At 45.9% G+C, this 23,617-nt stretch overlaps 2 long non-coding RNA genes and 1 pseudogene across 4 annotated transcripts; 2 read left to right on the forward strand and 1 right to left on the reverse strand.

Annotated features, from left to right (window-relative positions):
• Positions 1-11,104: 11,104 nt before the first annotated feature.
• On the reverse strand, positions 11,105-14,160 carry LOC117191965 (annotated as a pseudogene).
• A 307-nt stretch (positions 14,161-14,467) lies between these two features.
• LOC117191979 lies at positions 14,468-16,408 on the forward strand. 3 transcript variants are annotated; one of them, XR_004474126.1, is made up of 5 exons: positions 14,468-14,858; positions 14,915-15,246; positions 15,320-15,484; positions 15,573-16,295; positions 16,370-16,408. It is a non-coding gene; the product is annotated as an uncharacterized LOC117191979 (long non-coding RNA). The 3 variants fall into 3 exon arrangements; XR_004474127.1 differs by having other exon boundaries at positions 15,573-15,802; positions 15,869-16,408; XR_004474125.1 differs by having other exon boundaries at positions 14,784-14,858; positions 15,573-16,408.
• Positions 16,409-17,496: 1,088 nt separating this feature from the next.
• LOC117191978 lies at positions 17,497-18,114 on the forward strand. Its single transcript, XR_004474124.1, has 2 exons — positions 17,497-17,746; positions 17,813-18,114. It is a non-coding gene; the product is annotated as an uncharacterized LOC117191978 (long non-coding RNA).
• Positions 18,115-23,617: the final 5,503 nt, after the last annotated feature.

Below are 23,617 nucleotides of genomic sequence, written 5' to 3' on the forward strand. Positions count from 1 at the left end.
CAATTGGAATTTTTACAGGGTGTCTGTGATATTTGTTTTTGTTACAGATCTCACAATTTTTTATATATTCTTTTAATTTTTTGTGCAGGTTTGGCCAATAATACAGCTTAGTTATTTGTTTGTAACTTTCGTCGAGTCCTCTATGGGCTCTGCAATGTGTTTCTTCTATAATTATAGCTTTATCTTCTGAATTTACTACATCTTGGAGGAACTTTCTCGTGAAGAGAAATTTATTTATGAAGTTTTCCTTTAGCTTATTTTGGATTAGGTATAAATCTTCTAAAGTGCAGTGTATTCCTGTGTTTAAGTGAGGCTGAATAAATTCTTTTAAAATGATTAGCAGATTGTCTACCGTATCAAATTCAATAATATGTCGGGTATTTTCATAAACTCTTACTAACTCATGAACTGTGAATCTCCCTTGCGCTAATAGTAGCTGCTGTTTAAATTGGTTTAGAGGCTTGCTAGTCTCTTGAATGACGTTTTCAAAACTACTCTCTGCTGAATGCTGAGTATTTATGTCTGATTCTGATTCTGTCTGGTCGACATCACTATCTGTCATATGATTTATTTTAATCCGAGATAAAGCGTCCGCTACTACGTTAGTTGAGCCTGGCTTATAAATGATTTTTGGTGTGAAACTTTCTATGAAGTAATACCAACGTTTCATTTCAACATTTGGATTTTTTTGCGACATTTCAAAGGACAAAGGTTGGTGATCTGTATGTATTTCAATTCCACTCACTCCGTATAAATAATTTCGCAAATTTTTTAATGCCCATACAATAGCTAATAATTCCTTTTTATTAGTAGCATATAATTGCTCGGTTTTACTTAAAGTTTTAGAAATAAATGTTATGGGATTCCCATCTTGCGACAAAACTGCACCTATTGCTATGTCCGATGCATCTGTGGTTAATGTGAATTTTTTATTGTAATCTGGTTGTACTAATTCAATATGTGCTATTAAACTGTCCTTTAAATTATTAAATGCTCCCATTGCTGGTTCATCCAGCTGTATTAATGTTTTCTTGGATGCCCTTCGTGAAACTTTCCCATTTACTCCACTCAGATATTTTGTTAATGGTTTGGCAATTGTAGCATAATTTCGGACAAATTTTCTGTAATACCCTGTTAGTCCTAAGAAGCTACGTAGCTCTCTGATATTTTTAGGAATTGGATAGTTTTGTATTGTGGAGATTTTGTCTGGATCTGTTTTAATGATATTTTGGGAAACAATGTATCCCAGAAATTTGGTTTCCAATTGAAGGAATTTAGACTTTTCTAGGGAAATTTTCATGTTAGCGTTTTGCAATATCTGTATTATATGAATTAGATCTTTATAATGTTATTCTATAGTTTTTGAAAATATTATTATATCGTCCATATAGACGTGACAAGTTTCTCTTGTTGTTGTTCTCTAAGTATATCGTCCATTGCCCTTTGGAAAATTCTGGGAGCGTTCGTCAATCCCATAGGCATTCTTAGAAATTCATATTTGCCGTTATTTATGGAAAAATATGTTTTTTCACTATCTGATTCCCTCATTAAAATCTGATAGAAACCTGACTCTAAATCAATGGCCGAGAAATACTTTGCCTTACCTAAATTGGCAAGGATTACTGAAGGATCTTGCATAGGGTATCTATCCGGTATGGTGTTTTCATTAAGTTTCTTAAAGTCTATTACTAATCTATGTTTAGGAGTTCCGTCCTCATTTACTCCCTTCTTTGGTACTACTATTACCGGTGAATTATATGGGCTTTTACTAGGTCTGATTATACCTTCATCTAACATTTTACTTATTTCGTTATTAACGAAATCGTTAACCGAATAAGCGTATGGATACTGCTTGCCATATACCGGTCTATCATGTTCAGTGTTAATCTCTCCTTTTATATCCGTTCTGAACGGTAATTGTAAATTTATATTGGCATGGTCTTCTTCGATGATAGATACCATTTTCTCTCTGAGATTTTCTAAATTGTCCTCTTTGTAGGTTATTGCGTTATACAATTTAATTTTTTTCAATTCAGAATTTGCATAATTTTGAATGTCGGATATTTCTACGACGGCGGGTTCAGGATATTTGAATCCCAAACTATTGACGGATAATTCTTCGTCGGCGTGCTCAGGATTTTTTGATCCCAAGCTATATAAACTTCCTTCTACCTTTACTGAATCACTTTTCATTTCTTTTTCTTCTTCAAAATATTCATATATTATATATTCCTTCAACGGAAGGATGGTTTTTCCTTCTATAAAGGTTAATTTGTTTAAAGAAAGGACCTCGTCATATATTAGTTTCTCCTCATTGTCTTTATAACTTAAAGTCCCCTTTCCTGTATCAATAACAGCTCCGATTTTCTTTAATAGGTTAAATCCTATTAGTAAATCTGCCTCCATTCCATCTATTTCATAAAACACTTGTTTTGTGTTGAAAATAGTTATGGAAATATTTAATTATTGAAAACCCATTCACTGTAGCAACTTTCTTATAAATTGCTAATTCTTTTTTATTTTCGTAAATTCCCTTTTTTATATAACAGGAAGTTGCTCCCGTATCTATCAAAACTTTTAATTCTCTGTTTATTTTTTTATCTACTCTTTTTAAGTAGGGCAGACCTACTTCGGGGGCTGATCTAAAAAATGGTCCTCCTCAATGTTATTTATCCGCATTGCTTTATTATTGATTCTTTCGTGAATTCACTGTCCTTTCCGTGAGTCATTATTGTCTTATTTATTAACAAGGTCATTTTCTTGTTAACCTCGCTATATAAATCTATTATTGAAAGGTTCCCTTGTCGGAGAACGCTTAACTCCTGTTCTATTATGTAAATTGGTCTCTTGTCACTGTAAACAAAGTCAAGTCGTGAAAGTATGGCATCAAAATTTAAAACTGTCCCGTGGTTGGTCAGTGCGTCATGTGCTGGTCCTGTTATTTTGTTTCTCAAAATTGTTAAGGCAATATAATATTGCTTACTTCCTTTTTTATATAACTTCACTGCAGTTTCTGCAGCTTCCCTCCATCCTACGTATTGGTTTAATCCACCATTGAAAATTGGTAGGGATTCTATTACCCTTAATGTGGTGTCATCTTTTATTGTCTCGTCTATTGCTTCTGCCTGATAATCTGATACCTGATCGGATTTAGTTTCTATTTGTTGTTTTAAATTTCCAATTTGCTCCTGTACTTGTGAAATTTGAAGTGCTATCAATTGTTTGACCAGATCTGCAGTAAGATCGGTCCTTGTTTGTGAGTTAATCATTTTTAGTTTTTCAAAATCTAAAGTTAGTTGATCCACCTTAAATTTTTCTTATATGTTTGTTTTTATAATCTAATATAACCTAATTGAACTCATATATTTATTAATACAACTTTTGCTCACGAACTATCCGGTAGGGGTCGTCCTTCTTAGTTTGGCTGACAGATCTTCGAACGGGTCTTCCTTCTTGATTTGGCTGACAGGTCTTCGAACGGGTCTTCCTTCTTAAATTTCTTTGTTTAACTGGGTCTTCTGGGGGTCTTCCTTCTTTGGTTTAGCTGATAGTTTCACTTTCTTTGTGTTTTGGTTTGGTTGGTTTTGTTTAAAAACTTTGGTTTTTTTGGTTTTTTTGTATTTTTGAATTGTCTTGATTAGCTTTTGTATTTATTTGTATTTTGTATTGTATTTGTATTTGTATTTGTATTGTATATTGTATTTATTTTTGCACACCCTTAGCTCCGGTTTTTTTGCTTTTTATCTCACTTTTTCTTATCTTATATCTAACAGTCACTCCGCGTTTTTATATCTGAAGGATTTATTCCATTAATTAATTGTCCTTCGGGTTTCGGCACGACGCAACACTTTTATTATTCGGTGCTTTTTATACAACGTCGCCCCACGTTGGGCGCCAATTAAATAACTGCGGTAGCGGATTGTGTTTTTAAAAAGTTTTTATTTTACTTCTAACTTCACTGATATAGATTTAAGTAGAGGGTCACAAAGGATTCCGGACAAAGGGTTTGCGCGATCTTAATTTTTAGCTCTACTTTGCGGTGTCGCTTCTGGATCAAGACTGCCTTGAACTTTCTGATCTTTGCATCGTTGATCCCTTTCGGGAATAGTTTTTCTATAAACATTTCAATTGATTTCGCCATCCCGAGTATTGGGTTTCGTCATCCAAAGAGAGAACTGTAAAATGCCTAAAGTGCAGGATCTGCAGAAAGCCGGGAGTGAGATTGTTTATGAGAAGCCGGGTGTGGGCAAACTTTGGTTTTCCATTTAGGCGAGTGTCAAAGATTGGGATTGCGGCGGGAGGCCCTGAGATTGTACATCTTAGAAATCAATTAGGCGGAGGCCCAAGATTGAAATTGTTTTCGTTTTGGAAAGCCAAAGATTTTTTACAACTCGTATAAGAGCTCAATAGAATTGGGTACGTAAACTTGCATCTATCTCGCTCTACCGATTTTCACGCTTTTCACGGCAGAGCCCTCGGGACAAAAAAAGGGTCGCGTGCGTATAAATAGTCATCTCAAATCTAGATGATGTGTTGTATGGATGGCAAGGCGGCGACATGACACAAGCACAAAAACAAGGCAAAAAAAAGTGAACTTAAAATTTAATATTTCCTATGCACTGAAAGAAATTAGGAGGAAAAATGTAAGAAACCTGACAGGAAGTCCAACAAACCTATCATTCTTTAATATGATATTGTACTGAAAAGCATTCTGATTTAAGAATTCTTTTGTACTTCGAACCATGTAGTTTATATTATACGTGGTATTATATACTCCAAGCTAATATATTTACAGATAAAATTATAGAGCAACCCAATACCTTATCCATTCAGAATTAACCTCAGGTGAACTCTAGAAGTTCCCACTTCTGTCTTCTCTTTGAGAGCTCTTCCTTTCTTATGATGGAATCTTCTAAATATATTGCGCTAGTGTATCAGAATCGAATTAGACTTCCGAATGGTACTATGAGTGACATTTAGATGGCCCCTCTCTATAGCTCTTATAGGTTCTCCCCATCCTCTCTCTCTTCACATATCAACAACATCGGTGCGTCGTATTTTCCACTAATTAAGTTCTATTTCTTCCAGTCGTCTCCACTCCACTCCCATCCATCGCTCCCTCCTCTGCTGTAGTGAAATCATTTCAGTTCATTGGCGCGATTTGTGGTCGGAGGTGAAGCCAAACGATTAGCGAATCGATTTGTGAGTGGCCCACAACGAATTGAATGTTGAGCGAAATTGAATTAGATCATTTATAGTAGATTGAAATCAATTAAAACATATCTTTTAGGGGTATGTCATGAATCACTACGAGCTTGGAGTATTTTTTTCCAGTCAAAAGAAGAAAATAGAGGACTGCCGTTCCTCTACAACGAAATACAAACATTGCTCATTACTTAAAAAACGTTAGTTTAGTTGTTTAAATAAATCGCTTTAATCAAAAACGTAGTAGTTTTTCATCCAAAAATATCAGCAAACTTGAAGCACAGCAACACTGACCGTAGCGTAGTTTCAAAGCTTAAGCAAAAGCTTTATTTTGCACTCGACGGCTAGCTTTTAGCCGTTGCCGCTTAAAGGAAACTTCGCGCATTACTCGTAAATTCGTACTTTAATTCGAAAATAATATAAAATTAAGAAACAGCTATCCGTCAATGACAAATTTGCTGATCGAAGAACTCATCTCATCCTAACAAGAGAGTGACTTTGCGATTTCGGCTGGAACACAGTAAATGTTTTGAAAACTGGTTTCGAGCCAGACAATGAAATTCATCTACATATATACAAATTGCGTTTTGCACAAACTGGTTGGATATTTGACTTTGGAATTCATTCTATAAAATAAGCATTGTGTTCGGGCTTTGCTTTGCCACTAAATGTGGTTCAATGTCAAGGAAATTCCATGGCAGACAGAGAGGCAGAAAAGGAGGAAACTCAAGTGTGGGCTGCTGGCACATTAAGCCGAGGGAAGTGGGTCATATGCCCCCCACTGGAGACCATTTAGGCCATATATGCAGATGGGCCATTACAATCTAAATCAGTCAGACAGCCAACCAGGCAGCTGGAGAGTGACAATGGAATACTCGTAGTTTTTGCTCGTACGAATATTTATTATTTATTATCGGAAACTTGTAAAAACTGGCACGCAAAGCCTCCCGACGTGACCGACATGGCTAAGGCGGAACGCCCGATTTATGTCAAGCTGCGAGTATATTTATCTGCCCTATGAATATAGCATATAAGTCGATCCTTGTTTTATTACTTTTTCGTTTCAATTGCAGCTCGAATTCTATTTAATTCTTCTTTTTCTTTGTTTTGTGGCTGATTTTTGCCAAAAGTTAAGCTGACATTCCTGTTTTGGGTTTTTTTAATTTAATTAAGATTGATTTTGTTTAGTTGACGCTGCTGACTGCAAATGGAAATTGACAAGAATATGTCTGTTGCTTGGCTTCTTTTTATACCCGATACTCAAAATGAGTATTGGGGTATATTAGATTTGTGGTAAAAGTGGATGTGTGTAACGTCCAGAAGGAATCGTTTCCGACCCCATAAAGTATATATATTCTTGATCAGCATCAATAGCCGAGTCGATTGAGCCATGTCTGTCTGTCCGTCTGTCCGTCCGTCCGTCTGTCCATCTGTCCGTCCCCTTCAGCGCCTAGTGCTCAAAGACTATAAGAGCTAGAGCAACGATGTTTTGGATCCAGACTTCTGTGATATGTCACTGCTACAAAAATATTTCAAAACTTCGCCCCGCCCACTTCCGCCCCCACAAAGAACGAAAATCTGTGGCATCCACATTTTTAAAGATACGATAAAACCAAAAACGCAGAATCGTAGAGGATGACTATATGTTCTAGAATGTAAGATCTCAACCAGATCGTATAATTATTATAGCCAGAATCAAGATAACAATTTCATTCTTTCTCGCTCTGTCTCTCTCTAACACACAGGTTTCATGGTCGGCTTTGCCAATTGAAAAATATGAGTTCAAGGATCTCAGAACCTATAAGAGCCAGAGCAACCAAATTTGGTATCCACACTCCTGTGATATCGGACCTTGACCGTTTCGTGTCCAAATTTCGCCACACCCCCTTCCGCCCCGCAAAGGACAAAAATCTGGGGATATTCAAAAATCTCAGAGACTATTAAGGCTAGAGTAACCAAATTTGGTATCCGCACTCCTGTTAGATCTTACTATAAAACGTGTATCTCAAAGTTTCGCCCCACCCCCTTCCGCCCACACAAAGAACGAAAATCTGTTGCATCCACAATATTGCACATTCGAGAAAACTAAAAACGCAGAATCATAGATAATGACCATATCTATTAGATTGCTGAATCTGGATCAGATCAGATCATTTTTATAGCCAATAGGAACAAATCAATTTGCAGTGGCTACGCAGCGCCCGACTTCACGCTCAGACTGATTTTCTGTCTCTCTCGCACGCACTCTTTGTCGTGTCGTTTAATATTAGCGGCGTCTGCCGGAGGAGAGCCATACTGACTTAGTATCGGGTATAACCGTAGAGTTGCGGTGTCCGCAGCAACTCACAACGTTCCCCCTCGTTATTTGTTATGGATATGCCCAAAGGAATCGACTGGGTCCACAGATAAAGGCGATTCGGGGGCTTGAGTACTTAGAAAGGGTATGCTTAGGAGACTTGATAGATATTACACTTTTCCAGTATTTGCATAGAATGTGCATTAGAAAATCAAATGCTAATGGTGTTAACCAATCAATGTGAACATTGACTTTCAATTGTATCAATTAAAGTTGTTTTTCATTGCATTGTCGGACAATTTGTCAGCATACTTCCCCTTCCCCCCACAAACCGCACAATTAACGCGAACATGATCCATTCACAGTACCCAAAACCGATTAACCGCAGTTCCCACCTGTTAGATCATCATTATGAGGGGGAGATCATTATGGGTAGATGTATTATAATTGAGGCAACAGGCTTTCGCTGGATCCGTTGAAGAAGAAAGCCATAAAGAGCAGCACACATAGCCAGACCCGTAGCCGTACTCGAACAGGTTGAAGTCACACTTTGGAGACTCTGCTTTGTTCCCAGTGCTGATGTCATTCGGTAATCATCTAAGCCCCGTCCCGTCGCACGGGGTTTGCTTAGAACTCGACAGCACGTCACTCGACTCGAGAGTCGAGAGTAGAGTCGACTAGTCGTGCGAAGGTTACACACAGAATCTTGAGACGAAACGAAAAACACTTTCAGAGGCGTGTTCTGTTCCGTTCGCCGGATCTCAATTTCAAATCAGAGAACGGACGCGACTCTGTCAATAAGTATTTGTCTGTACACCGCCCGTGTTTGATGTTAATTGCAGCTCTACCCATGCATACATGTATCCCCTAAATAGTATCTGTGTGCATATCTGTAGCCTTATGCAAATCTCTTGCTGAAAGCAATAGAAAAGCATTTGCCAGCCTGCCTCTTATTGGGCTTTTTGGAGCGTTGCAAATATGCATAGAAAATATTTACCAACTGTGAAATATGTTGCGTTTTTTTGTTTTGTGGACGGAGCGGGAAGGAAACCCCACAGAAACTAAAGAAAAAGAAAAACTGATGATTGCTTGATTGGTATTTATTGCTGGAACTGTCAGAGATTGCGAGCCTCGATCTGCAATTAGCACACAAATGGCGACCGAGGAGCCGGCAATGAAATGGCGAAATGCCGGGCCGAAAGGAGTTTCCTCGGGCCACTGTGGGTTTATCGATTAAACACCCTGAAGGGAGGAGCGAAAGTTCTCGGAAAACATGGCTATAAATGGTATAATGACGCCAGACATTAAAGCCGCACCCAGCTGGCCAGTCGGCGGTGGATGTAATATCCTTTGGCTTGGGGACTGGGGGTTGCCCCGGGTTGTTGTTGTTTGTGCTTCCGTTGTTTTCTGTTGTTGTGCGGCAAACAACTTTGAGTGGACTTGTTGTGCCCGGCTGGGGCAGCGGTGGCCATGGAGCGATTCCATCCATATGTGGATCCAGTTGGGTTGCCATGTGTTGTCCCTACTCCTTTTATCTGACCAAATACATCTGATCCTGCAGGGAAGCACCCACTGATTGCCTCCTTGCATGCCAACGGTGACCAAACAACCAACCCAAACGAGAGCCTACCAAAGCCAAAAACTAGAGCAAGACTTCCATATACCCTACAAATATATGGTATGTGTGTCCCTGGCCATATCTTATCGGAAAGATAAAAAAAATGCATGGTAGTAGGCTAAAATCAAAAGAGAAACTGAGCGACCGGAGAACCTTATCTCTACGCTGGGCTCTGTCCGAGCCTATCAAGATGCAAACAAAATACCAACGCGGATGAGGTATGGGAATTAGCCTAGGAATGGGAATCTCTATATGAGTGCTGGATAAATACATTTTGCGCATTAATTTAATATTTTGTTTCCAATACCTGCGCTATATTTATTCGACTCTGGGGATGATAAGGCAAACTCAAGGTGGAGATATGTCTGGAGAAAGAATAAACGATGATAAGTTGAGGCTAAGATGTATGGGTATAAAGAGAATGGAAAGTTGAATTAATAGTGAATGAAAAAAGAGGTAAATAAATAGAAAAGAGCACTAGAATAAATAGAAGAGATATACAGAGATATCCGATATCTTTAGACTCGATCTAGTATTCCATTAAAGAAATTACACTCTTCCGCTACGAAAACTTTCCCATCATTAGATAGATACCTCATCTATAGTACTGTCTATAGTACTTCAGTTTATAGTACAACTAGTTGTTTGCTCTCGAGTTCTAAATGTTTACTTCTCCATAGGTGGGTCTCTCTGTATGCGTAATGTTCAAGTGTGTTTACCTTATCGATACAGAAAAAACTGCTAATGAACAATTCATGGCTATAATTGTGACTAAATAATTGGCTATTAATATAGCTATTTAACTTATCAACAAATTCCAATCCGAAATGAGCTTCAAACTTACCTTGGGGCGGACGAGTATTCCTTTGGAAGAGTTGCTGGCGCTCTAAGTAATGGAAAATCCTCAAAGTCCGGTCAATGGAGCTCCCCCTTGAGATGGATTAAAGCCCTCTCATATCATATATCATATCACAATCACCCATACACACAGACACTCGCACTCACACAGGTAGAACGGAAAAGTGGGATCAACCTTCTGGGCGCCACTTTCCCCCTTCCCCTTTCGATAAACTGCTGGCCCTAACAATGAGGAAACTTTTACTTATTTATGCAATTTTTAAAAGAAATCAGGTTTTATTTTTTCTCAAAAAAATATTTATTGTCTTATTTTATTTTTTTTTTGTTTGCTGCACACACGCGACGACAACGACAGCGACGACGGCGACTCCAACGTCTCGGCGATTCAACGAGCGCACAACGAATGAGCCGCTCCGCGTCTCTGAGGCCATTGGGTGCTCTCTGCCTCTGCCCGGCTCTCTGCTCCGCCCTCGCTCAGCTGCGCGTCGTCGTCGCTGGGGCCCCGTTCAGAGCTGCGTCACTACGAAGTGAACTTTTTTTGCAACCCGGTTTGAGCCGAATTTGTTGGGGCCATAATGCGAGCCCATAAGGCCTGCAGGGAAGACAGAGGATTGGAGGGCAGAAGCTGGGGTAGCAGGGTGTCAGCGTGGGCATCTTGTTAATGTGACAGGTTACGCCTTTGTTGCAGTCCAAAATGAATGCCTCCAATTGATCTCCACCTCCGCCGAATGGCACTTGTTGCTCGCTTTTTGGCTGAAAATTTCTCGAAATTTCTCCTGAAAAAATGACACTTGACGCATGTCCACGGGATTCTGGCTGGCAGTCCTTTAGATAAATGTTTCCGCTACTGAAATTTATTTGAAACAATTTGAACAGAGCCCGAGAAAACCGGCATAAATTACACAAAGGAAATGGGCGTGTCAGGTGGGCACAGCTAAATTAAAACGCCGACGCGTGGCAAAGCGTCTGACAGATCGCACCAGATCGGGTCAGATCCGATCAGACCGGAATGCAGGGGCCCACGCTGAAGCAATTACGAGTATGGTTAATTGTTTGGGGAACAAATGTACACGACAATCGAAGAAAAAGGCAACAAATTGATCAAGAATCGAGAGAATTGAGATCAATTCTTAATAGACTGATGAGTATACAAAATGTACTATACTTATATTTTTCTAACACTTTACACAGAACAATCACTTTAATAAAATAGCTCTTTGAGGAAAGACTGCCTCCGGTTGGTAGGATTATATCGTAGACAGAATCAACTTTGTTGACGACGCTTTTTGTACCCTCGATTACAGCTCTAATTGCAGGTATATATAAATATTGCTTGGATAACACGGAGTTCTAGGTGGTTCTAAAAACAGTAGCACTGCAGATGAAATGCTTGCATGGGTGGGAGCTGTAGGAAGAGTAGCTGAGGCAGATGCGTACTTCTGGCTGGGCGTGTAGTACATGGAGTGCAGGAAGAGGCGGGTCACCTCGCCAATTACCGAGCGGTCGGGTATGCTCTGGGCCATGCCGTACAGGGCCATCTTTCCGACCACGGGCTGGCCAGGATCCTTCATGATCTCCGCCGTGCAGCTGCGAACGTCGGCAATGAAATTGTCTGCCACTCCGGCCTGGGTGTGCACGTCCGTGTCGCAGATGTGGATACTGGTAGACAGAATACCAAATTTTAAGCATGGTTAACTATGGTTTTAATAGATCTATCATACCCAGAGGGGAACTGCAGGGCATTCAGGTTCCAGCCGAGCTTGCAGAGCGAGTCCGACAGTCGGAAGATATCAAACACATTCGATCCAAAGGCAATGACGGAAGTGGCTGGCTTGCCAAACACAAACAGGCCATCGATGTCGCGAACACTGTGGAGTTTCGATAAGGTCAGCCGTAGTCCAAGTGCATTCGTACCCAGTCTTACCCCCTCTCAATGTAGCGAGCCGTGTCCACAATGCGCTTGGTAGCCTCCAAATAGCCATCGTAGCCGAAGCTCATCATGGTGGCCCAGCAGGCGGCGATGATGCCTCCGGCACGGGAACCATTTACAGTGGGTGAGCCGTAGACGCCGCCTGGCCAGTCGGTGGTCACTGTGAACTGGTGATCCTTGAACTTCTTCTCAGAGTACAGGATCACCGACGATCCCTTTGGAGCAAATCCGTATTTGTGCGTGTCGGCAGAGATGCTGGTTACGCCCTTAACGTCAAAGTTAATGTCGACCTCGAAGGTCTCCGGATCGACGTCCACAGATCTCACTTGGATGTTGAAGTATTGGCCACCCTTGTCGAAGGCCGCATGCGCGGTGCGTGGCACGACTATGTTCGGCCTGGTGATTCCCTTGTACTCGCGAGCGTAGTCCCGGTATGCCTTCATGGCCATCACAATGGACTCGGTGCCGCCGGTTGTCATGGTGCCGCAGCTGTCGTTGCTTCCATGCAACAGATTGCAGGCCATACGCACCACCTCGGCCTCCATTTTGCAGACGCCCGGGAAGAGGTCCGCATGGAGGGGATTCGTGTACGACGCCTTGCCATACACCTCCGTCACGAGCTGCACCAGCTCCGGGTTGTAGCCGTACACGGCACCGGAGACGCGACCGTCGCGCCATTCGTAGTGACCTGTCTTTAGATGGTCGTCCACCAGCTTCAGGATCACCTCCTTGCTCAGACCCTTCTAGGGCAGCGTCACCGTGTATGTGAGGTGTGCGTTGCTCTCCTTGATCGCCGATTCGAAGTCATTGTTGGCCTTGGTAAGATCCGCCTCCACCTGTCGCCGAACTGCGGGTATTTTCTTGGCGATCCTGAAGAACTGCCGCCTGCCACGCGTGTAGAGACCTGCAACAAACAAAGCGATGGAGGAATGATCGCCTGATCAACTAATTTCAATATTCCCCTATCGAATAACCTAAGGCATGCTTATCTAAAGGCGTATCGAACCATGAAATAAAATGATGAATCATTTTATAATGAGAATGTGTCGATCGGTAGTCGCTGGAACACGATAGCATATCGTGGAAGCCAGACAGGTCATGTGCGAAGTTGCCGAACGGAAAGGAACTTTTTCCAAGAATTCGGGTTCCAACTGGTTGCTTTAGAAAACCGATTGTAATTCCAATTTTGGAATTCGTAGAACGTTTTCCATTTAGGGGATTAGTCATAAGAAATCTCTTGTGCTTCCAAACAGGTGCCACCTGACTGATAAAGGAGCTACAAGGGAGAGCCCATTGAAAACTAAATTCCAACTAGCGGATTAGCGGATATTCTTATCGAAGCCAGAAGCTATGCCGTTTGGCTATATATAAATTGTTGTGTATATATAAATTTGGTTTCTAATCTATTGTAATCTGTTCCCAGATTAAACGCAAGAGTTCAGGAAGGGCACACAACGGGTGCATGGCACTCGAACTCTATTATATAAGGCACAAAGTACATAGTACATGGGTATACATAAGTACCGATTTCGATTTCTTGAGTCAACTACAAAAATGGGCCGGCTAGGCTGGGTATTTACTTGGTGGGATGCGTAGGAAAGTGCAAGCCCTGGCAGATAAGATTGTTTGATGGATTATAATTTATGACGCCGCCGACAACGGCGTGAAAGGAATCGACAGACACTAGGTGGCCTGACTTTTGCCTACGAGTGCCTACTTGTAGATAGTGATGTATTTTGAGAAGACCTCTCTCTCAGTGGAAACTCACTTTCATTCTGACAGACAAACGTCCAGAGCCAGACACCGCCGAGCACTGTGGTGGCGGTGATGGTGGCCACCTGCCAGGGCTCCCGGGCACCGAAGGCGCGATTGATGCCCTCGGTGACGGGCTTTAAGCAATCGTTGCCGGAAAACGGGCGCATCTTTCCGCTGCTGAAATGAGAATCGGTTATGGATTTTGCGTTCCGGAGAGTAAGAGCCAAACACTGCCGCACGCGCACGCCTCTGGCAAATAACTGATTCGAAGCGTGAATGTGGGCTACAAAGTGGTCGACTAAACGCTGATAAAGGTCTGGGCATGTAGTATCTCTCGAATTTAGTTGATACGATACGCCACTATGCTATATTATTGCACCAGCTGATGCAGGCACGCAATGAAAACAAAGGCTCGGCTAAGTGTTTGATGAGGCGGCTGGTGCGTTGTCGGTTACTCACCTCTGTAATCTGTAATCAGGCTTGTTATAATGCAATTCACTTTATCGTTGTTTTGGTATGTGGGGACACAAACGTGTCTCCAGTCGGTGTTCCGCTGGATTCCTTGGTGCCGGTGCTCCGCTGACGGTTCTCGCACCAGGTTTTCGGCCTGGCCAGTACCGGGCTGCTGCTGCCGATGTCCGCCGCTTCCGCTGATGTTAATGCCTGCCGCTGATGTCTTGGTGGGATCGTCGTCTCCACGATCACCAATTTTGCGGCCTCCACTATTCTCCACCGGAAAACCTCTCTTTTTTTCTTCCTCGCCCCGTTTCCTTTTCTCCCACGCAACTCTGCCACTGCTTCCCAGGTTCCACTATAGATGCCGCTGTCTCTTTCTTCTCCAGCCCTGATACCTATCGGCTCTCTCCAAAACCGCCCATAACACCACACTACCGTTTCCAGGATTACTCCGCCGAAACGGGAGTGCCAAGCAGGCGGGCTTTTTCAATTAAGGGGCCCCAAACGTAGGCCATCGCCCACACCCTGAGATTGAGAGTCTCTGGCTCCATCGACTGAGATGCCTGGGCTACTGCTTCAGATCCTTTGCGTGAAACACCCCAATACGTGAGCCTTGCAACGTCTCCAGCTCGTCCATACTCCGGATCACTCGGCACTTGACGTATTTGGGCTGAACTTCGCGTTGATGTTGTCTTTAAATTTGCTCAACACGAAATTCCGCTTGTATATCTCCTGACCCGGTGAGTACCTAATTTCTCGAGCTTTTCGATTATACCTGTTCTTCGCTCTGTTGTAGGCTTCATGAGAGTTTCCTCGGACCTCATTTCGGACTATTTCCATCTTGTCACTCCTCGCCAAGGGGGACATTTGTGCATCATTTAGGGCGCCCAGTCTGCGTGCCAATTTATAATCTCGGTCGCTAGTAAACATGTGCTGCCCAAACAACACAAAGTATGGCGACGACCCGATACCCGTGTGTATAACGCTCCTAGCCACACACTGGATCTCCGTCAGCTTCTCGTCCCAGCGCGTGTGATCCTCACTAGCGTATGTCCTTATTGCTGCCAGTACAGTCTGGTTCACTCGTTCGGCCGCGTTCGCCTGCGGTGCATAGTTCCCCGACTTCAGGTGCGTTATGCTTCTCCTATCCAGGAATTGAGAGAATTCAGCTGCTTTCCATTATCGGTATGCACTATTTCAGGCACGCCAAACTGCGCGAGACCTCGGCGTGCAAGAATCGGATCACGGCCGAAGACGTCGCCTTAGGCAAAGCCATCAACCAGACATATCTGGACATGTGATCGAGGACTATTAGTATGACTACATTGCCACTTCGAGTCCTCGGATATGGACCCAGGAAATCCAGGTACAGTTTTTGAACCGTCCTCTCGGTTCTGGTTTCGGCCCCCATGAGTGGACGGTGAACCTGTGTTGAATGTTTTGTTTCTTTGCAGGTGTCACAATCAGCCACACATGCAATCACCTGCACGGTCATCCGGGGCCAATAATAGAACCGTCCCAGTGTCCTCGCGATTCCTCCATGCATTGCCACATCTCTGTCGTGAGCCTGTTGGATCAGTGTGCTCGTCAGGGCTTCCAGGATCCATAGCTTCCACGAAAACTCCTCTAATTCCGGCCGGCCAAATTGTGTGCGCTTAAACAGCAGTCCTTCCTCCACCTTCAGGTCTGGGAACTCATCCTCATCGCTCTGGACCGACTCGATTTTCTTCGGTATTCTTCATCCTCGAAGGCTGTGGTGTCGAACTCCAGGAAGTCGATAGCGTCAACGTCAAAGGGACGTGACAGCATATCGCGACGATATTTTCCTTTCCTTTCCTAAGCCTGGAGAGCAAACGACCACCTGGCTAGCCTCCCATCCAGTGCTTTGAATCGCATGAGCCACTGCAAACTCGCGTGACCTGTTATCACCGTGAATGGCATCAGTTCTACGTATGCACGGAACTTCTCTATGGCTCTTACCGCCGCCAGACACTCCTTCTCTGGTACGCTATAGTTGAGCTGTGCCCCTCTTAGCTTCGCCGAAAACAATGCGATCGGGTGCTCTGCTCCTTCATCATCCCTCTGGAAGAGAACTGCTCCAATCCCCACGTGACTCGCATCACACTGGATGAAAAAGCGCTTCTTAAAGTCTGGGTGATGTAGCGCTGGGGGCGCTGGTAAGTGCTTTTTTGAGCTCCTCGAACGATTTTCCTGCCTCCTCCGTCAGCTTAAATTGCCCTTTTCCTTTCAGACAGTCTGTCAGAGGAGCCGAGAGTGCCGAGAAATTTCGCCGATACCAGCCAGCTGTCCCCAAAAATCTCCGGATTTGTCTCACGTTCCTTGGCATTGGTATTTCAGTGATCGCCTGTATTTTCTCCGGATCTGTCCTAAGGGCGCCGTCGCCTACGATGTACCCTCAATACTTTAAATATTTATAGCCGAATTTCGATTTTTTTCTTCCAATTGTCAGGTTTGCCTCCTTGAGACACTTGGCCACTTCCTCTAACAGGTGTATATGCTCCTCAAACCTCCGGGAAATAACTAGTAGATCGTCTAAGTATACAAAGACATGGCTTCAGAGTCGTTGTGGAATTACTCGATCCATCAACCGACACAGCCGTTGGGCTGCATTGCACAACCCGAAGGGCATCGATTTAAATTGATAGAGTGGTCTGCCCGGCACCGTGAATGCTGTGTACGGCCGACTTTCAGGCTCCAGCTCTATCTGCCAAAATGCGTGCTTTAAATCGATGCTGCTGATGTACACCGTATCCTCTACGCGGCTCAGAATTGACTCGATGCTCTGCAGCGGGTAAGCATCCTTTACGGGTAATTTGTTTAGTTTCCGCGCATCCAGACACAATCGGTTTTTTCCCGGCTTCCGTACCAGCGTCACGCGGTTGCTCCACGGGCTCTCGCTGGTTTCGATGACTCCGAGACGCAACATTTCGTCCACCTCGGCAAACAACAGCTCTTGCACCGCGGGAGATATCGGGTAGAATCGCTCCTTTACGGGTACGGCTCCCTCGATTAATTGAATTTCGTGCCTTTCGAGCGTCGTTCTTCCCAAACCATGTGTGTCGAATGCCCTGAAGTTGTTCTTCACCTGGTCCAGACGTGTCTGCTGCGTGTGCGTCAACTCGTGCGGTTCCGTTGGTCTACTCCTAGTCAGCACCTCAGCATCAATTTCTGCTAATTCCTTGTGTCGTTCTAAGTCTACTATATGCGGAGCCAGACCAAACTTCCGCCAGAAATCGACCCCTAGCTACAGCGGTTGTTTCAGCGAGGGACACAGGAACAACTCCATAGTCTGCTTCTGGCCTCCATACGTCATTACCGTCGACACATGTCCCAGTATTTTATGAGGAGTGCCGCCCCATCAGCGTCCTCGGGCCCAATTTCACTCGTGCGAATGGCCTGTCATCCTGACGAATTGCCGAGTGGACTGCAGCACACACCTGGAGCCGCCTCCTCTTGCGCCCCTGAAACCTGTCCCGAGCCCGCTGTGCTCTGACTGCTCCCGTTCGGATACTCTCATCGACTTCGTCCCCCATTATCCGATTCCTGGCCTGTTCGTACTGCCGCTGTCTTTCCTTTATCGGCTTGCGCTCGGACCATCTAGCTTCGGGTAATACCGCTTGGTTAACCTTATATATGGTAGTGTAAATATTCTTATTGCTACTTCTTTCCTTAGGGGTATCTAATTTAACGTTGGGGGGCCTATCTATTGGCTGCTTCGCGGCGACGTGGAACTCGACTCCTCCAATTGCGTCGTGCTCCTTTTCGCGTTTCCCGGCCGACATTTAGGGCATTTAGGGAGGATGACCCCGGCCAGCCCGCACTTGTAGCAGAACAGGTTACCCACGGCCGACTCACACTCAAAATAGGTGTGACCCGGCTGAGCGCAATTCCAGAACTTCAGCTGGGTGCGGTCGCCTCCGGATTCCCTTGTCCTATGGACAGCATCCAATGCCTCGGTCTGTTCCTCCGGGTCGTGAGTGTTCGCATCCAATTCATGTACTTTGTGATCTTCCCTGCGCCTACTACCCCCATGGTCTGGACCGCTCCTTGTCCATCGCGTCGCCAGCAGTTTCTCGGCGTCCGCACACTCTTCTCGCAGCTTCTGTAGATTTGGTATCTGCATTGGATAATTCACCCTCGAAATTGCATCCCTAATATTGATCTTTATGATCTTTATTAGATCATAATCCGAGAACGGATTCAGCAATCTCGACCTTAACACCAACATCTCCTGGATGTACTGGTCCGCCGACTCCCCGTGGCGTTGTCGGCGTTCCCTGAGCTCTTGCTCTCGCTCGAACTCTGTCCGACGAACTTGAAACTGCTGCATCCAGTACCAATCCCTTGCGTGGCCACTGACCAATGTGTGAAAGGCTTTCAACACCTCCGCCCACGGTACCTGATACGACGTCTGTAGATGCTCCACCCGGAATATGAATTCCGCCACAGGCATCCCCTTTGGATCGCCGTCGAAGCTAAGTCCCCATCTTCGTATCTGCACTTGCTCCTGCCTAGCCTCTCCGAAACTCGGTCGATTCCTGTTAGGGTTTGCTCCTGCGCCCATCCCGTTGAACAGCCACTCCTCCACGGGTCTGTGATCGGCTTGGGTCCTCTGATCGGCCTCCAATGTTCGGTTGTTCACGAACAAGTGCGTTGGATGTGCTTGCTGGTTCGCGGGTGCTTTCTGTTGACCTCCTCCCAGGCTGGTTGCATTTGATCCCCGATTCCTTCCATTCGCATCACTCGCCGTTCGCTCCGCTTTTAACGAACCCACCACAGCGTTGATCTCTCGCATGAACTCTAGCATGTCCGCTTGCATTGACGATCTCAGCGCTTCCATTTGCTGCCCGAGCGACGCTCGGTAGGTCTCCTGTGCTTGGGCTAAGGCTGCGTTCACGGCTGAGCTTAACTCGGACGGTAACACCAGGTCCTTACGGGTTCGCTGTTGACCTCCTACCGCTCCGACCTCTGGGTCCTCCTGGTACAACCCCGCATGTACGTTTTCCGCCACATTTGTGCATCATTTAGGGCGCCCAGTCTGCGTGCCAATTTATAATCTCGGTCGCTAGTAAACATGTGCTGCCCAAACAACACAAAGTATGGCGACGACCCGATACCCGTGTGTATAACGCTCCTAGCCCCACACTGTATCTCCGTCAGCTTCTCGTCCCAGCGCGTGTGATCCTCACTAGCGTATGTCCTTATTGCTGCCAGTACAGTCTGGTTCACTCGTTCGGCCGCGTTCGCCTGCGGTGCATAGTTCCCCGACTTCAGGTGCGTTATGCTTCTCCTATCCAGGAATTGAGAGAATTCAGCTGCTTTCCATTATCGGTATGCACCATTTCAGGCACGCCAAACTGCGCGAGACCTCGGCGTGCAAGAATCGGATCACGGCCGAAGACGTCGCCTTAGGCAAAGCCATCAACCAGACATATCTGGACATGTGATCGAGGACTATTAGTATGACTACATTGCCACTTCGAGTCCTCGGATATGGACCCAGGAAATCCAGGTACAGTTTTTGAATCGTCCTCTCGGTTCTGGTTTCGGCCCCCATGAGTGGACGGTGAACCTGTGTTGAATGTTTTGTTTCTTTGCAGGTGTCACAATCAGCCACATATGCCTTCACCTGCACGGTCATCCGGGGCCAATAATAGAACTGTCGCAGCCGTCCCAGTGTCCTCGCGATTCCTCCATGCATTGCCACATCGCTGTCGTGAGCCTGTTGGATCAGTGTGCTCGTCAGGGCTTCCAGGATCCATAGCTTCCACGAAAACTCCTCTAATTCCGGCCGGCCAAATTGTGTGCGCTTAAACAGCAGTCCTTCCTCCACCTTCAGGTCTGGGAACTCATCCTCATCGCTCTGGACCGACTCGATTTTTCTTCGGTATTCTTCATCCTCGAAGGCTGTGGTGTCGAACTCCAGGAAGTCGATAGCGTCAACGTCAAAGGGACGTGACAGCATATCGCGACGATATTTTCCTTTCCTTTGCAATGCTCGATTTCGAAGTCATAAGCCTGGAGAGCAAACGACCACCTGGCTAGCCTCCCATCCAGTGCTTTGAATCGCATGAGCCACTGCAAACTCGCGTGACCTGTTATCACCGTGAATGGCATCAGTTATACGTATGCACGGAACTTCTCTATGGCTCTTACCGCCGCCAGACACTCCTTCTCTGGTACGCTATAGTTGAGCTGTGCCCCTCTTAGCTTCGCCGAAAAGAATGCGATCGGGTGCTCTGCTCCTTCATCATCCCTCTGGAAGAGAACTGCTCCAATCCCCACGTGACTCGCATCACACTGGATGAAGAAGTGCTTCTTAAAGTCTGGGTGATGTAGCGCTGGGGGCGCTGGTAAGTGCTTTTTTGAGCTCCTCGAACGATTTTCCTGCCTCCTCCGTCAGCTTAAATTGCCCTTTTCCTTTCAGACAGTCTGTCAGAGGAGCCGAGAGTGCCGAGAAATTTCGCCGATACCAGCCAGCTGTCCCCAAAAATCTCCGGATTTGTCTCACGTTCCTTGGCATTGGTATTTGGGTGATCGCCTGTACTTTCTCCGGATCTGTCCTAAGTGCGCCGTCGCCTACGATGTACCCTAAATACTTTAAATATTTATAGCCGAATTTCGATTTTTTTCTTCCAATTGTCAGGTTTGCCTCCTTGAGACACTTGGCCACTTCCTCTAACAGGTGTATATGCTCCTCAAACCTCCGGGAAATAACTAGTAGATCGTCTAAGTATAAAAAGACATGGCTTCAGAGTCGTTGTGGAATTACTGGATCCATCAACCGACACAGCCGTTGGGCTGCATTGCGCAACCCGAAGGGCATCGATTTAAATTGATAGAGTGGTCTGCCCGGCACCGTGAATGCTGTGTACGGCCGACTTTCAGGCTCCAGCTCTATCTGCCAAAATGCGTGCTTTAAATCGATGCTGCTGATGTACACCGTATCCTCTACGCGGCTCAGAATTGACTCGATGCTCTGCAGCGGGTAAGCATCCTTTACGGGTAATTTGTTTAGTTTCCGCGCATCCAGACACAATCGGTTTTTTCCCGGCTTCCGTACCAGCGTCACGCGGTTGCTCCACGGGCTCTCGCTGGTTTCGATGACTCCGAGACGCAACATTTCGTCCACCTCGGCCAACAACAGCTCTTGCACCGCGGGAGATATCGGGTAGAATCGCTCCTTTACGGGTACGGCTCCCTCGATTAATTGAATTTCGTGCCTTTCGAGTGAGTTCCTCCGGGTCGTGAGTGTTCGCATCCAATTCATGTACTTTGTGATCTTCCCTGCGCCTACTACCCCCATGGTCTGGACCGCTCCTTGTCCATCGCGTCGCCAGCAGTTTCTCGGCGTCCGCACACTCTTCTCGCAGCTTCTGTAGATTTGGTATCTGCATTGGATAAATCACCCTCGAAATTGCATCCCTAATATTGATCTTTATGATCTTTATTAGATCATAATCCGAGAACGGATTCAGCAATCTCGACCTTAACACCAACATCTCCTGGATGTACTGGTCCGCCGACTCCCCGTGGCGTTGTCGGCGTTCCCTGAGCTCTTGCTCTCGCTCGAACTCTGTCCGACGAACTTGAAACTGCTGCTGGAGACCATATCTCAGATTCGGCCAGTCCGGCATTCCTACCGTCCGAACATGCATCCAGTACCAATCCCTTGCGTGGCCACTGACCAATGTGTGAAAGGCTTCAACACCTCCGCCCACGGTACCTGATACGACGTCTGTAGATGCTCCACCCGGAATATGAATTCCGCCACAGGCATCCCCTTTGCACTTGCTCCTGCCTAGCCTCTCCGAAACTCGGTCGATTCCTGTTAGGGTTTGCTCCTGCGCCCATCCCGTTGAACAGCCACTCCTCCACGGGTCTCTGATCGGCTTGGGCCCTCTGATCGGCCTCCAATGTTCGGTTGTTCACGAACAAGTGCGTTGGATGTGCTTGCTGGTTCGCGGGTGCTTCCTGTTGACCTCCTCCCAGACTGGTTGCATTTGATCCCCGATTCCTTCCATTCGCATCACTCGCCGTTCGCTCCGCTTTTAACGAACCCACCACAGCGTTGATCTCTCGCATGAACTCTAGCATGTCCGCTTGCATTGACGATCTCAGCGCTTCCATTTGCTGCCCGAGCGACGCTCGGTAGGTCTCCTGTGCTTGGGCTAAGGCTGCGTTCACGGCTGCGCTTAACTCGGACGGTAACACCAGGTCCTTACGGGTTCGCTGTTGACCTCCTACCGCTCCGACCTCTGGGTCCTCCTGGTACAACCCCGCATGTACGTTTTCCGCCACTTGCGACGGCACTTCCGGCCTACTGCCGGCTTTACCGTCCTGGAACCGAGTCGTCGGCATGTTGTACGGCTGGTACCTGCGCTGTGCCTCTGTGCTACGCCTTGTCTTTCCCGACCCTTTAAAAATCTCCGGGTCACTCATCAACCAATTTTCCTAACGTACTCCTTTCCATCGTCTATTCCCTATTTACTTAACTATCTTGGTGATACATTAATTGGATTGTTTATTATCTGACTACCCTAATCCATTAAACACCTAGTTCCTGGCTACGTAATCCTCAAAACCTTCAATCGTAACAAGAAAACAAATAAATAAATAGTGCAATAAATAAATTAGCCAGGGGGGGGGGGGGGGGTTGGTGTGTGGGGACACAAACGTGTCTCCAGTCGGTGTTCCGCTGGATTCCTTGGTGCCGGTGCTCCGCTGACGGTTCTCGCACCAGGTTTTCGGCATGACCAGTACCTCTGCCAGCTGCGGAATCGGAATCACCATGCAGACTCGCTGTCCGCACATCACCATCGTGGAGAAGAACAAGTGCATGCGGCCATACTGCACCTACGAGCAAGTGGAGCTGCCCGATCCGACTTGTCCCACCACACAGTGGAGTGATTGGCCCGTGCTCAGCCACCTGTGGTCGCGGCGTGACCATCCGCTCCCGTCTCTTGTTGCTGGAGAACGGACCCGAGAAGGAGAACTGCACGCAGCGAATGGAGCTGTATCAACAGAAGGAGTGTGTTAACCCGCAGGACTGCCACATCAATATGGAGCTGGCCAAGGACATTTGCGTTCAACAGCCGGACTCTGGTCCTTGCCGCGGCAGCTACCAGCGCTACGCCTTCAATCCGCACACCCATCGCTGCGATGCGTTCAGCTACGGCGGTTGCCGTGGAAACCGGAACAACTTCCTTACGGAGAACGACTGTCTGCACACCTGCAGCATGACAGGCTCCGCCTCGAGCACAGCTCACCAGGATGGCAATCTACCCAAAGGCTGCATCATGTCCGAGTGGGAAAATTGGTCGGCCTGTAGCGTCAGCTGCGGCCTCGGCTTCTCCGAGGCCCATCGCTTTGTCATAAGCGAGCCGAAGCATGGCGGCCAGTCCTGTCCCAAGCGTTTGGTCAAACATCGTCGCCAATTACTCAATATACGTCTCCACAGAGATTCAAATAAACACAA

Source organism: Drosophila miranda (genome assembly GCF_003369915.1).
Source record: "Drosophila miranda strain MSH22 chromosome Y unlocalized genomic scaffold, D.miranda_PacBio2.1 Contig_Y1_pilon, whole genome shotgun sequence".
NCBI classification, from domain to species: Eukaryota; Metazoa; Arthropoda; class Insecta; order Diptera; family Drosophilidae; genus Drosophila; species Drosophila miranda.